At 39.2% G+C, this 17,574-nt stretch overlaps 1 protein-coding gene across 5 annotated transcripts in view; it reads left to right on the top strand.

The window, feature by feature from the left end:
• Nucleotides 1–17,574, top strand: part of LOC126335441 (endoplasmic reticulum-Golgi intermediate compartment protein 2) — a 99,368-nt gene that overhangs the window by 5,930 nt on the left and 75,864 nt on the right. The window lies entirely within an intron of this gene.

Genomic DNA, 17,574 nt, shown 5'->3' with positions numbered 1-17,574 from the left:
GGGCTGTCTCCATACTTCTCTTCGTGCCTGTAGCTAGATGCATTGGTTGTAAGCTGTGACAAGAATAGGTGGCTTGCTGTTGTGCAGCAGCCGTTATTGAGTAACAAAATTAGAAGTCGGGAATACAATTTTAAAATGTAATTGGCATAATGATCTTGCAATATTCAATATTTTTGACAATTAAAAAAAATCCTGTCTAGATCAACATTTATACTCCACACACCGTAGGGCAGTGCATGGCAGAGGGTATGTCCCATTGTACCAGATGTTAGGATTCTTCACATTCCAATCACGTATGGAGCACAGGAAGAATTATTGTTTTAATGCATTTGTGCATGCTGTAATTATTCTAAACATTTTCTCATGATCCATATGGTAGCAATACATAGAGGGGTTGTAGTATAATCCTAGAATCATAATTTAAAGTTGGTTCTTGAAACTTTGTTAGCAGACTTTCTCGGAATAGTTTACGTCTGTCTTAAAGGGTCTGCCAGCTCAGTTTCTACAGTATCTCTGTAACACTCTCCCATGGATCAAACAAACCTGTGACCATCCATGCTGCCCTTCTATATGTTAGTATCCCCTATGAGTCCTATTTGGTACAGATCTCACACACTTAAGGAATATTCTAGAGCTTGCCAATATTTCGTAAGCAGTTGCCTTTGTAGACCAACTGCTTCCCCAGTATTCTAACAATAAACTGAAGTCTGTCGCCTGTTTTACCCATGGTTGAGCCTATGTGATCATTCCACTTCATATCCTACAAAGTGTTACACCCAAGTATTTGTGTGAGTTGGCCAATTTCATCTGTGACTCCTTGATACTATGAAATTATAATTAAATCAATACCTAAAGCTGTCAACAGGGATTGATATATGTCAATGAGGACAGTTGAAAATGTGTGCCCGGACTGGGACTCGGCACCCGGGATCTTCTGCTTACATGGCAGACGCTCTATCCATCTGAACCCCCAAGGGCATAGAAGATAGTGCTACTGCAGGGATTTGCCTCTTGCACGCTCCCTGTGAGACCCACATTCCCAACTTAATGTCCGCGCAGTACATTCGTAGTGCCCCTGCCCACTACACTCATTACTCGTGGCAGACGATCTTACTGAGTCCCGTAAGAGTTCAGGCAATGCATGTGCATCCACACAGAAGGAGGAGGTCAATGGCCGGTTAGCCTTAACTATATGGTGATAGCATCTGTTCATTCGGACATGTCTGAAAGAACAGGTTCCATCGGTGACCGTGCAGCTCTCTAGAATGAAATGATAATTAAATCAATACCTTAAGCTGTCGACAGGCATTGATATACGGAATTCTAGTCAACAGCTTTAGGTATTGATTTAATTATCATTTCATTCTAGAGAGCTGCATGGTCACTGATGGTATCTGTTCTTTCAGACATGTCCAAAAGAACAGATACCATCTCCATATACATTAATGCTATAGTCATAGGGTACCACTTTTTTTGTTTTGTGAAATGCACATTTTTACATTTTTTAACAATTAAAGCAAGTTGCCAATCTTTGCACTGCCATGGTCTTATCTAGATCTGACTGAATATTTATCCAGTTTCTTTCAGACAGTACTTCATTACAGATAACTGCATCATCTGCAAAAAGTCTGAGGTTACTATTAATATGGTTTGCAAGGTCATTAAAATACAACATGAATGGCAAGGGTTCAAGACCCTTCCCTGGGGCACACCCAACGTTACTTTTCTATCTGATGGTGACTCTCCATCTAAGATAATATGCTGTGCCCTCCCTATCAAAAAGTCCTGAGAGCCGTCTCAAATTTCACTTGATACCCCATATGAGAATAATTTTGACAATAAATGTAGGTGCGGTTCTTAGTCAAATGCTTTTTGGAAATCAAGAAACACTGCATCTACTTAACTGCCTTGATACAAAGCTTTCAGTATGTCATGTGAGAAAAGTGCGAGTTGGGGTTCATATGATCTATCTTTTTTAAATCTGTGGTGGCTTGCATGGAGGTCATTCTGTTTGATATACTTCATTATGTTTGAGCTCAGAATATGTTCTAAGATTCTACAACAAATTGATGTCAAGGATATTGGACAGTACTTTTGTGAATCACTTCTACCACCCTTCTTGTAGATGGGAATGAGCTGCACTTTTATCCAAGAACTGGACATGGTTTTTTGTTCGAGGGATGTGCAATAGATTATAGCTAGAAGAGGGGCTAACTCAGCTGCAAATCACTATAAAATTTGATAGGGATTCCTCATCTTTTCAGTGGTATGAGAATTAAATTGAGGCATGTCTCCTGGGTTTTCCTTTGTAAAGGAACATTTGAAAACAGAGTTAAAGATTTTGGATTTTACTTTTCTGTCCTTCATTCCAGTTTCTGGGTCATTTGTTAGGGACTGGACACGAACCTGGGTGCCACCAACTGCCTTTGGTACCAGTATAGCTAGATATATAACATAACGGATCAATTTAAACAGAATTATCAGAACTCATAGCAAGGGGATACTATCTAAACCAGATCTGAGCACTCAACCGTAATTCATCTGAACAGGGTCTACACTTAAAACTGTCTGACAAACTGCAGCAAGGCAAGTACTCCCTTTTAAAATTTTGGGAGTCCTCAGCTGTTTCTGAACAATAATTCAAATTTAAATGATTTCATAAGTCAAGAAGTTTACCATGTTTTATATACTTTAACCTTAATGATCTTAAGCCTTTCCCACAGCCCTCATAATTTATCATCATTGCTTTTTTGTAAATGTTTATTAATAATATTTGAATATGTTGATTGTAGCATATCGAGCCATCCCCTTGCAACATTCCTGTCTCAACTGTGAGTCACCTGCAGGGCCCTTTTGTTGTAACTATGCTTAACTTTACATGTGTGAACATGGCTCTTTCCCTTAGCATTCAGAAAAGCTTGCTGTAGCTTAATTTATTCATTATGTTCTAACGCTTTAGAGGACAAGAAGCGATGTGGAGCTGGTTTGCAAACTTCCCACCTCTCTCCCACAAATTGACTTACTTGGTAGGCACAGCCGATCTTCTTCTCTGGATAGCCAGCCACACCGATCTCCAAAAACTTCTTCTCTAAAGAATAATGCTGGTTAAGGGAATTTATCAGACTGTCTCTCTACTCTAGAAATAATTTAGTACCCAAAGAATACTTTTAGTCCAGTCATGGTATATTTCAAATTCCACAAAAAACAAATTCACCATTTCTCATATAAATATTCGAACTCATGCAAGTCAATCAAGTCGTCAAACATTAAACGGTATTAGGATACATTTACAAAAGGGTTGGTTTAATAACCACCAGGAAAGATGATCATGTCTTGCGTCTAGCATGAATTACTTGAAAGTCTAATCTCATTTCTCCATCTGTTCTTAATAGTCCTCACAGACTAAACCAGCAAAGAATAGCACAGGCTCCTCTCTACACATACACGGAAACTCTATGGATCGTACAGCATGTACTTGTCATCTGCCGTGTCCTTATTTTGCTCATGACTGTTTTTAGACCTGCACACACACACACACACACACACACACACACACACACAAACATGCAATGTGCAGTAGGTCGAATTCATCTTTCTCACACTTCTGTTTAAAATATCGTGGGTTTGACATGGAGGAAGGCTAAGTGGTTGTATAATTTACATGAAAATTCTTGAAGGACTACATATTCCCCCCTCAGATCGAATACGCGATATTTTATGTATCATCATTATGTACATTTATGTCACATGGAGTAACAATTCATCTTTCAGTATACCTTGTTCTTTTAATAACCGTGAATGCCCTTTTTCTTATTATTTAGCTATTTCTTTTTTTTCCATTTTACTTTAATTATAAAATGTGAATATTTCAATCAGTGTTGGAGTTAGCTCTTTCAATATCTAAAAATCATGTGGACCAATTTTTTTTCTTTTTTCTGCTCTTTATCCAATCGTAAATTCCAGGTGTTCAGGACGCATGAGTCCTTAATTCTTTATTCTGATTCCTTGTACTATTTTTTCCTGAGTACATACTAGTATCATTATTTATAGTAGTTTGTAGTCTGGGGGAACTCTGGGCAAAATAAAAGTGTTCCCTTTTGACACTCGTAAACTTACCTAAAGCATAATAAAGTTAGTGGTATGCAGAATTTAAACTTACCAGAATAATTCCTATTAAATTTGTAACTTTGTCATGATACTGTCCTTTTCCCCTAGGATCAGTACCTATACCTTACATGTGGGTTGACTCTAAGAGTGCACTTCCTCGTTCTGTTCTGATAGGTACACCTCTTTATAAAACATCCCTATTCATCAGGCCACAGGTCGTCCTCTCTCGATGTAGGTATGCCTCCCCTATATCCTTAGCAAATGCCGGGTATGTCCCCATTATCCTTTATGAGTAGGCTTCATGGTTCATTGCCCTAGTATACATCTTTATGTCCACTATAATTGAATATTTCCTGGTAAAATTAAACTCTATTTTACACTTCACTCTCACTTCGTAGTACCTCCTCTAATACCCTAGACTCCTCTTCCACTTCTTAACTTCTATAATCTTAGTAGGTACTATGTCTACACATATTATTGAAGCCATGGTAGATACTGTTGTTGTTGTTGTGGTCTTCAGTCCTGAGACTGGTTTGATGCAGCTCTCCATGCTACTCTATCCTGTGTCAGCTTCTTCATCTCCCAGAACCCACTGCAACCCACTTCCTTCTCAATCTGCATAGTGTAGTCATCTCTTGGTCTCCCTCTACAATTTTTACCCTCTACGCTGCCCTCCAATACTAAATTGGTGATCCCTTGATGCCTCAGAACATGTCCTACCAACCGATCCCTTCTTCTGGTCAAGTTGTGCCACAAACTTCTCTTCTCCCCAATCCTATTCACTACTTCCTCATTAGTTTGTGATCTACCCATCTAATCTCCAGCATTCTTCTGTAGCACCACATTTCAAAAGCTTCTATTCTCTTCTTGTCTAAACTATTTATTGTCCATGTTTCACTTCCATACATGGCTACACTCCGTACAAATACTTTCAGAAATGGCTTCCTGACACTTAAATCTGTCCTTGATGTTAACAAATTTCTCTTCTTCACAAACGCTTTCCTTGCCATTGCCAGTCTACATTTTATATCCTCTCTACTTCGACCATCACCAGTTATTTTGATCCCCAAATAGCAAAACTCCTTTACTACTTTAAGTGTCTCATTTCCTAATCTAATTCCCTCAGCATCACCTGATGTAATTCGACTACATTCCATTATCCTCGTTTTGCTTTTGTTGATGTTCATCTTATATCCTCCTTTCAAGACCCTATCCATTCCGTTCAACTGCTCTTCCAAGCCCTTTGCTGTCTCTGACAGAATTACGATGTCATCGGCGAACCTCAAAGTTTTTATTTCTTCTCCATGGATTTTAATACCTACTCTGAATTTCTCTTTTGTTTCCTTTGCTGCTTGCTCAATATACAGATTGAATAACATCGGGGAGAGACTACAACCCTGTCTCACTCCCTTCCCAAACACTGCTTCCCTTTCATGCCCCTCGACTCTTATAACTGCCATCTGGTTTCTGTACAAATTGTAAATAGCTTTTTGCTCCCTATATTTTACCCCTGCCACCTTCAGAATTTGAAAGAGAGTATTCCAGTCAACATTGTCAAAAGCTTTCTCTATGTCTACAAATGCTAGAAACATAGGTTTGCCCTTCCTTAATCTAGCTTCTAAGATAAGTCGTAGGGACAGTATTGCCTCACGTGTTCCAACATTTCTACGGCATCCAAACTGATCTTTCCCGAGGTTGGCTTCTTCTAGTTTTTCCATTCGTCTGTAAAGAATTCGTGTTAGTATTTTGCAGCTGTGACTTATTAAACTAATAGTTTGGTAATTTTCACATCTGTCAACACCTGCGTTCTTTGGGATTGGAATTATTATATTCTTCTTGAAGTCTGAGGGTATTCCGCCTGTCTCATACGTTTTGCTCACCAGATGGTAAAGTTTTGTCAGGACTGGCTCTTCCAAGGCCGTCAGTAGTTCCAACGGAATGTTGTCTACTCCGGGGGCTTTGTTTCGACTCAGGTCTTTCAGTGCTCTGTCAAACTCTACACGCAGTATCGTATCTCCCATTTCGTCTTCATCTACATCCTCTTCCATTTCCATAATATTGTCCTCAAGTATATCGCCCTTGTATAGACCCTCTATATACTCCTTCCACCTTTCTGCTTTCCCTTCTTTGGTTATAACTGGGTTTCCATCTGAGCTCTTGATGTTCATACAAGTGGTTCTCTTATCTCCAAAGGTCTCTTTAATTTTCCTGTAGGCAGTATCTATCTTACCCCTAGTGAGATAAGCCTCTACATCCTTACATTTGTCCTCTAGCCATCCCTGCTTAGCCATTTTGCACTTCCTGTCGATCTCATTTTTGAGACGTCTGTATTCCTTTTTGCCTGCTTCATTTAGTGAATTTTTATATTTCCTCCTTTCATCAATTAAATTCAGTATTTCTTCTGTTACCTATGGATTTCTACTAGCTCTCGTCTTTTTACCTACTTGATCCTCTGCTGCCTTCACTACTTCATCCCTCAAAGCTATCCATTCTTCTTCTACTGTATTTCTTTCTCCCATTCCTGTCAATTGCTCCCTTACGCTCTCCCTGAAATTCTGTACAACCTCTGGTTCTTTTAGTTTATCCATGTCCCGTCTCCTTAAGTTCCCACCTTTTTGCAGTTTCTTCAATTTTAATCTACAGGTCATAACCAATAGATTGTGGTCAGAGTCCACATCTGCCCCTGGAAATGTTTTACAGTTTAAAACCTGGTTCCTAAATCTCTGTCGTACCATTATATAATCTATCTGATACCTTTTAGTACCTCCAGGTTTCTTCCATGTATACAGCCTTCTTTTATGATTCTTGAAATAAGTGTTACCTACGATTAAGTTGTGCTCTGTGCAAAATTCTACCAGGCGGCTTCCTCTTTCATTTCCTTGCCCCAGTCCATATTCACCTACTACGTTTCCTTCTCTCCCCTTTCCTACTACCGAATTCCAGTCACCCATGACTATTAAATTTTCATCTCCCTTCACTATCTGAATAATTTCTTTTATTTGATCATCCATTTCTTCAATTTCTTCATCATCTGCAGAGCTAGTTGGCATATAAACTTGTACTACTGTAGTAGGTGTCGGCTTCGTATCTATCTTGGCCACAATGATGCATTTACTATGCTGTTTGTAGTAGCTTACCCGCATTCCTATTTTCCTATTCATTATTAAACCTACTCCTGCATTACCCCTATTTGATTTTGTGTTTATAACCCTGTAGTCACCTGACCAGAAGTCTTGTTCCTCCTGCCACCGAACTTCACTAATTCCCACTATATCTAACTTTAACCTATCCATTTCCCTTTTTAAATTTTCTAACCTACCTGCCCGATTAAGGGATCTGACATTCCATGCTCCGATCCGTAGAACGCCAGTTTTCTTTCTCCTGATAACGACCTCCTCTTGAGTAGTCCCCGCCCGGAGATCCGAATGGGGGACTATTTTACCTCCGGAATATTTTACGCAAGAGGATGCCATCATCATTTAATCATACAGTAAAGCTGCATGCCCTCGGGGAAAAATTACGGCTGTAGTTTCCCCTTGCTTTCAGCTGTTCCCAGTACCAGCACAGCAAGGCCGTTTCGGTTAGTGTTACAAGGCCAGATCAGTCAATCATCCAGACTGTGGCCCCTGCAACTACTGAAAAGGCTATTATCCCTCTTCAGGAACCACACATTTGTCTGGCCTCTCAACAGATACCCCTCCGTTGTGGTTGCACCTACGGTACGGCTATCTGTATCGCTGAGGCACACAAGCCTCCCCACCAACGGCAAGGTCCATGGTTCATGGGGGATGTGGTAGATACTATGACTACACACAGTGATCAAGTCTCACTGCTCTATGACTCATCACTTCATCAGTGTTTGCTACCCTGACTTTTCTTAAATGATTATCACGATTAACTCCAACCTTGCTTATCACTGTTTTGTAATTATTCCACAGGCTCTCCTGCTCCTATCTCTCTCTGCACATGAGTTGAAACCAGAAAAAAAAGGAACGATGTAGAACCGTCACTTAAAAAACAATGTGTGCATTGTTCCACATGTACACATATCTTTTTCCCCTACAACCCTTGGCGGTTCTTACATCCTTTCAATCTGTAACTTCATTGTTTGTGTATTCATATTTCTTTGTGTGTATGTGGAATTGTTTTCGTGTATTCTTTGGCCTTCTTACCTGAAGATAAGTTGTAGGTTATTGGAAACCATGGCAACTAGGAACGACTTCAGTGATAGAAGTAGATGAATATGGAAAGAGGGAAAAATAGATAGGTCCTCAAATGAGAAGTACGAAAGGAAAAAAGGTAGATGTGGTTGCTAAGATAGAAGAAGAGAAAGAAGACACCCCCAAAGACCTGAAACCCTTCGCACCCGCTTCTCCCAGGATCCCTACCTTGCCGGTACTTGAGTGAGAAGGCGGAGGAGATATGGTGTTAAATCGTCTCCTGCAGAACGGACATTCCCACCTTCACCCTTGAGGTCCCCGAAGAAAATCTTAGCAACCCTATGGAAGTGGCAAATGGTGAAGAATCACACACTTGTTTGCGAGTGTCATTTGAAAGGTGTGATGTGTGTTTTGTGTTAGTCATGATTTTTCTGTTAGTATAAATCATGGTTTTACCTACACACCCACCCCCTTTTGACATTGATAACTACGTCACATCTCATAAAAGGTATACAATATTCTCTACCAAGTATAAAGTTATATATTCCATTATCACAGTCATTTAATTAATCACACAATATTATGTTTTCCATAAATATAATATTCCATTCAGTTTACTAAGAAAAGTATGCTTCAATGACTTTAACTCGATTGTCTTACATTCAGTGTGAGAATGCTGTTCTCACGATTTCAGAAATTATTTTGAAAGGTATGTGCCAAGTATGGTTCTCCTTGCTTACTTAGAACTATGTGACAAAAAAAGAATTACCTGGCAGCTTTAAAGAAAACCATTTTTGGGATCATTTTAATTATGATTCATATTTATAGAATATATAGATTTAACGATGTTGATTTCACCCAGACTTCTGCCTACAGATTTGCACAGAAAACTGGTGAAGAGATTACTCACAAGGATTAATTTAGGCAAAATTAAAACCCAACTATACGTGGAGACCGCGTCGGCTGCTGTTGACATTACAATTGAAACTGCAGGGGAGACTGGCTAGCTAGGCGGATTTAATCTATCTTATTTCAGGGATAATATGCATACCAATTCCCAGCTCATGTCACCGTCTAGTAAAGTCAGCATAAGTTGGGGTGAGCTGGGATGAGTTATGAAGACAGGTGGGGGCACCCCTGGAATAACCGAGGAAGACGCAATCAAAATTCCTAGCGGGCACAACCCTCTAACAACTGAGGATGATGCATTCACATACCAGGAGCAAGTTGGGTGATATAATAACAAATTCTTGCTGGTATGATTTTTACCAGTATCTCTACGTGTGGGATGATAGAATAGTTTAAGAGTTGGGGGAATTCAGTGCATGAAAATTATTACAGAAGAAACACTGAAAACAACTCAGAATCAGACGGTCGTCACTCCGCCCATTAACTCAGAATGTTAACATCCCTTGGAGATATACAACTTCATGTCCTTTGCATTGTACTTTCCTTTTTATGACCCAGGTGTAGGATTCACTTAAAATTATGTCTTTGGATGGATTGCTGTTTCAACCCGGTATGGTCCTTCATACTTTTCGAAAAAGTTACTTCCCTCTTTCTTCAGGGAAGAGTTCTGAAGAGAACTAGGTCATCAATCTTGTTCTGCAGTTCTACAGTTTTCTCGTTATGCTTACTCACTCTTTGTCGTGCATTTTCACCTAAATTTCTGGAACTATTTCCTGATTCAGTTTGTAGTTCACAGTAAGATGTTCAGGTCCACCTCCAGAAAGTACTATTGCAAACAGTGTATAACCGCCTGTGTATTTGCTCTTTCGATAGGATATAACTTAACATATTTTGATCAGCACTCTATGATGACCAAAATGTATGACACTCCTCTCTTTCCTGTAGGAACCGGTCCAAAAAAAAATCCCCTGCTATAAGATCGTATCCAGTGTGTACTCTCTTTCACCTTCTGACAGATTTCACAGGTCCTAATTAAAAACGCTACTTCATGTCCTAGCTTCTTAAAATAATAGAACTTATTCATATTAGCTATACACTTTTTTATTCCGAAATTTTCATATCCTGTATGAATATACTACACTATTTCTTCTTCCATTAACTTCGGAATGCAAATGCGCCAACGTTGCGATGTTATACTGTCTCTCCAAAACAAATTATTTCCTATAAGTTTCCACTTTCCTGCTTGATTAGGAGGTAAGGAATTCCTGATACACACAACAAACATTTCTGTAAAATAGGGATCAAGATAGATGTTTTCCGTTATTCTTTGGGCCACCTCTTGTACCCTGGTGTGCGGATATTCTACTGTCATAAAATTAATTTTGAAGATTACGCCAGGTCCCTCTGTATGTTTGAACTCTTCTGTGCCTACTGGTAACCTAGACAAAGCATCCAGTACAATATTCTCAGAACCTTTTACATACTGTATCCTAACATCATATTCATGTAGGCACAACATCCATCACATTAATCTACTAAACCGACTACTCATTAAAAAGGATAGAGCGTGATGATCTGTATAGACATGGATTTCTGACCCCCAAACTAGTGTTTGAAATGTCTGGATACTCCATACTATTGTTGATAGTTCTTTTGTAGTAGCTGCGTGGTTTAGTTTATGTTTATTAAGACTACAGCTAGCCAAAACTATGGACCTATGATTTACATTATCTAGACCCCACTATCCTTGAAATATTTCTTCTGCGATACCATATCAGATCCATCAGTTAATGTAATATGGGTGATTCTATCATTGCTCTTTTTACATTTTCAAACACATCATTTGCCTCTTGATCCCATACCCACGGTATTCCCTTTCTTAATAAACATAAAATTCTTGGTTCGTTCAGTTCTTGACCTTGTATATACCGTCTATAGTATCCGGCCATCCCTATAAATACCTTCAACTGTCTTTCATTTCTAGGGGGTGAACATTATTTAATAGCTTTTAAGTGCTCAGGATCTGATCTAATCCCTGAACCACTACAATATGCCTTAGAAACTTAAGCTCTCGTCACGCAAAGTGCGATTTAGACAATTTCACTGTAATACCTTTTTCTTTAAATTTTTTCAGGGTCTTACTCAAGGTTAGACAATGTTCTTCCCAGGTAGCAGAGATTATGAGGATATCATCTACATATATTATTAAATCCTTCAATAAATCTCTTGCTAATGCCTCATCTAGAGCACGTATAAATACGGATACTGAGTTATATAGTCTGAACAGAGACACATTGAAATGATACAATTTACCATCAAACAGAAACACTGTATACTTCTTTGATTCAGGATGTAGCCTAATTTGCCAATATCGCTCTGTCAGTTCCATCGTGCTAAAAAAACCTTGCTTTTTCAAATTTGGATAATAATTCATTGATGTTAATTGGTCTGTTTCTATATGCTTATTCAGTGTACGCGTGTCTAACACTGATCGCACACCTCCTGTAACCTTTTTTTTACCATTACTAAAGGGTTATTCATGACTCTAGAACTACATTCTGTTATATTGTTGTCAATCGTTTTGTCAGTTTTCTCCTTAACTGCTTCTTTCAAACTTACCGGTATTGGATATGGCTTACAGAAAAAATGGAGTGTCCCCTTTGATTTTAAACTTACATTTGTAATTGCTGATATTACTGGAATGATTGTAAAATGTTACTTCATATTCCATTAGAATTTTATATAAATCTAGTTTTGTTCACTGGTTAATATTAGAGATCCATTTACTTTGTTTTGTATGTGAGCTCGATGTGATACGTGATTTACATTATCAATCTCTGGTGACAAATGTGCTGTAGCAGTTAATAATAAATATTGACATTCTGTTGTTTGTCTAGCAATGTAATTATCGGTCACAAATGGTATCCAACATTTACTGTCATCTTTACCCAAGCAAACAATATTTTCCTCGAAATCAATATGATGTTAAATTCTAATAACCAATCTAGGCCAAATAAAACACCCCTATTAATATTTTCTACTATTAAAAGTATGAACATAATAGAGGGAAACATTCCATGTGGGAAAAATATATCTAAAAACAAAGATGATGTGACTTACCAAACAGAAGTGTTGGCAGGTCGATAGACGCACAAACATACACACAAAATTCAAGCTTTCGCAACCAACGGTTGCTTCTTCAGGAAAGAGGGAAGGAGAGGGAAAGACAAAAGGATGTGGGTTTTAAGGGAGAGGGTGAGGAGTCATTCTAATCCCGGGACCGGAAAGACTTACCTTAAGGGAAAAAAAGGGCAGGTATACACTTGCGCGTGCACACACACACACATATCCATCTGCACATACACAGACACAAGCAGACTTCCACAAAAACAAATTCACCACTTCTCATATAAATATTCGAACTCATGCAAGTCAACCAAGTCATCAAACATTAGACTCTGTTAGGATACATTTACAACAGGGTTGGTTTAATAACCACCAGAAAATATGATCATGTCTTGCTTCTAACAAGTCCAACACATGAATTACTTAAAAGTCTAATCTCATTTCTCCATTTGTTCTTAACAATCCTCACAGTCACTAAACCAGCAAAGAATAGCATAGGCTCTTCTCTACACATACACAGAAACTCTATGGATCATATAGCAGGTACTTGTTGGCTGCTGTTCGTCTGCCACGACTGTTTTTAGAACTGCACACACAAACATGCAATGCGCAGTAGGTCAGAGTCGTCTCTCTCAGATTTGTCTCTCTCACACTTCTATTTAAAATATTCTCAAAGCACTACAATGTAAATAAACGTGTCTATGCAGTTTGAGCAAACGTGTCACAAGTTACTGAAGAGCTTTTTTGGTCTACAACATATAGGTTAAACAACGAACCAGAATGAATTTTGGAAGAGAAATAAAAATGTTTTAAACTGTTTGTTACAAGTTGCCACTGCATATAATTAAATATCCAAAACACCCATGGCAGTGACACCTTTTTGTGTACTTTTGTGTCATAAGAATAGCGGTTGCACAAGTAAACTCTCTGACATGTTTTGTGTTGTGGTTGTTGCCACTTTGTTATGAGTATTGAGTGTTGATTTTAGTTTCCTTTTATTCTGATTGGTTTGTAACCATGTCGGTCAATAATAAAAGTAATCCTGTACATTCTAAAACTATGTATAATCTGTGTGTGGATAATTTATGATGACTTGTAACTGTTAATCCTGTCTAAAGAGTTTCCCTACTTCTCAGCAAATGGCATAAGTTGTGAGCGCTCGAGATATGCACGGGATAATGAGCAGTGACAACAAGCTATCCAATGCAGCCATAACAGACTCTGGAATGAAATAAGGAGTTGGAGCTTAACATTCTAATTAATACAAGTAACCCATACGGTACAGTCATGACACATACATGTCACGGTACTTTGCATACAGTTGGTGGGGTGCAGGACAATGTTAGGCAAGATTTAAAGTATCTAAAGGCTCAGATAAAACACCCGGAGCCATGGGTGCAGCTTGAAACAACCTGTCAGTTTCACCAGTTCGCCTCCACAGTACTTGTAACTGCAGGCACCATTATTCCCCGTCTCAAGAGCGCACGTGGTTTGTGGTGATACAAAATGTATTCTGACAACGAAAGGTGACCAACGACCAATAGCAGATCACCATGGTGATGGGCAACTTAGACCAGCGAACTACAACATTGATGTCAAACATCACAATGAACCATTGACAGATGGAGCTTGGAGCAAGTTGAAACAAGAGCTTTTCTCCTGTTGCACAAAGTCTGTTGACCTCAGAGTCAGGCAAGTACTAAGTGAGATGTCTGGGCACCATTGGAGTTGTGCTCGAACCTGCACAACTTATTGGAGAGTTCAGCAGTATCTGACACTTTTTTATTACACATTGGGCAGCAACAACTTGTGGATCAAATGCAGACAGCATTGGAGGTATATGAGGAGAGATCACCTCACAAATTAAAGCTGGCTGCAGATAGGGTCTATGTAACACTTTAGTCAACAACAACAGTTTGTAAGGGATCCATGCTCCCACGAACATAGATGCTAGTATCCGACGCCCAGGTTGATAGTAGACAGGAGTCGATTGTCAAGCACTGCAGGAGGCAGTGAGACTAGTGTTGAGTGCGGAGTAGTACTGGAGAGTGTCGAGCAAGTGGTGGTGCGGAAGAGATGGGTAAGAATGTTGGTCGAGTGAGTTGTAAACGGTAAAATTCACCGGAGTATGATGAGTGAGCACGTCCCCCTGATCGTCGTGGGGTTGACCCTCACTAATACCGATTCGCGAGTGATATGAAACTGCGCCGGCCAGCAACAACCATGGATTGCAGTGAGGATTGTTGTGAATGTTAACCATCAGCATTGCCTGTGACGAAGCACTGAAAATCAGCCACTAATAAAATGATATAACTGTAATTAGACATGTAAGGTGAAGGTCCTTTATCATAGACAAACTTTCAATCATTCCACTACTCAGTTGCAAAACAGCCGCACTCGGTTGAAATACCCCGAAACCACAGCAGAAAAACGGATAGCCTGTCGTCCATTAAGCACACGGTCATATAATCATAACAATTAACTGTTTGACGGCTTCGATAAATTACACAAAATCCAGTAAAGGAATTAAATGGGGGTGTTTCAAGTTGCATCGCTGTTTTCGTACTTGTAAAACGAAGTCAATAGCAGTCAGCCAAACCAAACTGTAAGTACAAATCCAGACTGCGCAGCCATCATGCCGTGACACCAATCGAGCATTTCAGATGAGATTAGGGCCTTAAGACCCACAGTGGAGACACTGACAACACAGCTGCGCATGCAGCGGGCGACAATGACAAGCCACCAGTAAACAAAATTGAGATCAGTTCAAACCGCTGGCACCACTACATGAAATGATGCAATGTCCGCTGAAGGATCTGTATGAAGTGTGCTGATATAAATGTTTTGGCTGAGATGCCGAAAAATGGATATCACCATGCATGTACTTACAGGACCAATGTGTCTACATGCCATGGGCCACAGCCACTCCTTTGCACATATTGTACCAATTTGAAAAGATTGTATGTATCAGACAAATATTCCGGCACAATGTTACTGCTAGACATTGGCTGCGATATCAGCACTCCCTCTGTCAACCACCCACCACACAACAGTCAGTATGTATAGGCCTAGTTGAAGGCTGTTAATAAATAATTGGCCAACACTTACGGAGAAAAAGTCTCCCATGTATATTTCTCCAATCCGTTCACATGGATGGCCCTTTGTGACCACTGAGATATCATAACCTATAATAGATGCCGACTTAGCACCTGGCAGTTGATGTACAGAGAGCACAAGTGTTAAGCTTGGTAAACAACAGTGCTGTGTCAGAGACTATCCTAGCGGACTATTTAGTGTCACTGTCAGTTATAGAGGAACTTCCACAGCTGTGCAGCAATTAAAGCACCATACCAATACTTGTTGCGTGCTCCTTTCTCGCCATGGCAAACATCAGATGTTTGTGCTCAGAGTTGCTCACATTTGATACTGCGAACTGACTCATTCAGTGTGTACCTAAAGTACTGTACAATGGCCCTTTTCCAGTATTGAGCAGAACCATTCATACCACAGATATATTGTGCAATGGACACAGTTGAATGTGTCAAAGTGCTGTGGATTTTACCTGCAACAACTTCAGATGCCTCCCCGATGCATCAAGGCACAACCAGTCGAAAATAGACAAATTGTGCTTCTCAAACATCAGCCAATTCTCTCCACCCAACCCATACTGCAGCCAGTCGGTGGATCATGGTCAAATACCAAGACACCCCAGATGCTTCACACTATGAGGGATGGAGGGAGGCTGTGTGGCAGTGATACCTTTTTGTGTACTTGTGAATCAGAAGAATAGTAGGTTGCGCAAGTAAACTCTCTGATATGTTTTATATTATGATCTTTTTTGTAAATTCTCTGGGTTGAATTTAGTTTCCTTTTAGTCTCACTTATTTGTAACTTTCATGGTCAGTAATAAAAGTAATTCTGTATGTTATAGAGCAATGTTCCATTATTTATGCAGATAGTGTATGAGGCCACATACCAGTGCAAAGTACTAATACATTAATTAAGATGTACAAAAAGAGTCAATAAAGTTTCCATATAGTTTTAATGATCATTTCATTAAGATATAATTTCAGGAATGCATAATGGAAAATGTATTGAGAAGAAGTGGGAAAGGAAAATGGAATGTGGGGTCAGAGCAGGAGTCGGGGCAGACCTGAAAGAATAAGGCTTGCCTAGATAACTGAAAAAAAAATAAAAAATAATAAAAAACCTGTCACCAGTAGGAAACAAAGTGCCACAGATGCTGACCTGTTTGACTGATGACTGTCACCTGTAAAATCACAGAATGGGTTCCAAATTTGAATGACTTGTCAATGGGAAGCACAAATAGCGGCAGTAAAATTAATGAGAAATCACTTGGCCAAAAACGTGAATCATTACTTAGAAAGCATTTTTAAAAAATGATGAGTGAGCAGGCTGCAATATTGATTATAACTGATAGATATTGATTATAAGAAAAAGCCTTCATGAATCCCACGTTGTTAGATAGTGTTCATAATGCCTGAGTGCATAAGAAATTTGGCTAAGAATGATTGGAATAATTCTTAAAACACAATATATAAATTTCACTTCTAGAAAGCAAACAGAGAGACTTTTTACAAAATAATATCAGTTTCTAAAAACTCATTGATTTGTATGTGAGGGAGGGGGGGGGGGGTGAAGATGAAAATCCGCTTCTAGTTACTTCATAAAATAAATACAGCTCACTTGATCCATAGAATATGTTGGCAAATGTAAATTGCGTTAAATGCATTGTGTATTCACAAATTAGCAGCCTCATCATCTACAGGGGTGAACTTTAATACCACTAACAAAATTCTGTAGGTTGTTCAGGGATATTTTCTAACTGTTTTTATAGAAAGTACTCAATAGCAGTGAATGTAGAGTAACTGTGTTTTGTTCGAAAATAACTGCTCAACACTGAAAATGTCTATATGCTGTGTTTCATGTTAGGAAACAAATGTATTCCACTTACTTGCTGTACAAGTTAACAACAGTAATGCACCCTGTACCCCACCCTCAAGTTCACACTCAGTATTCCTCAGATTTATTGAGATACTTGAAAGAGCCAGAACTGTTGCCTCCTGGTGTGCAAGATATGACACAGGCGGAACACCTTCAGACTTCAAGAGGAATGTAATAATTCCACTCTCAGAGAAAGCACATGTTGACAGCTGTGAATATTACTGAACTTAAAGTTTAATAAATCATTGTTGCGAAATTGCAGAAGAATGGAAAAATTGGTGGAAGCCAGTCTCGGGGAAGATCAGTC

Source organism: Schistocerca gregaria, chromosome 2, assembly GCF_023897955.1.
Source record: "Schistocerca gregaria isolate iqSchGreg1 chromosome 2, iqSchGreg1.2, whole genome shotgun sequence".
Lineage (NCBI taxonomy): Eukaryota > Metazoa > Arthropoda > Insecta > Orthoptera > Acrididae > Schistocerca > Schistocerca gregaria.
This window is presented reverse-complemented; position numbering and strand designations above follow the sequence as displayed.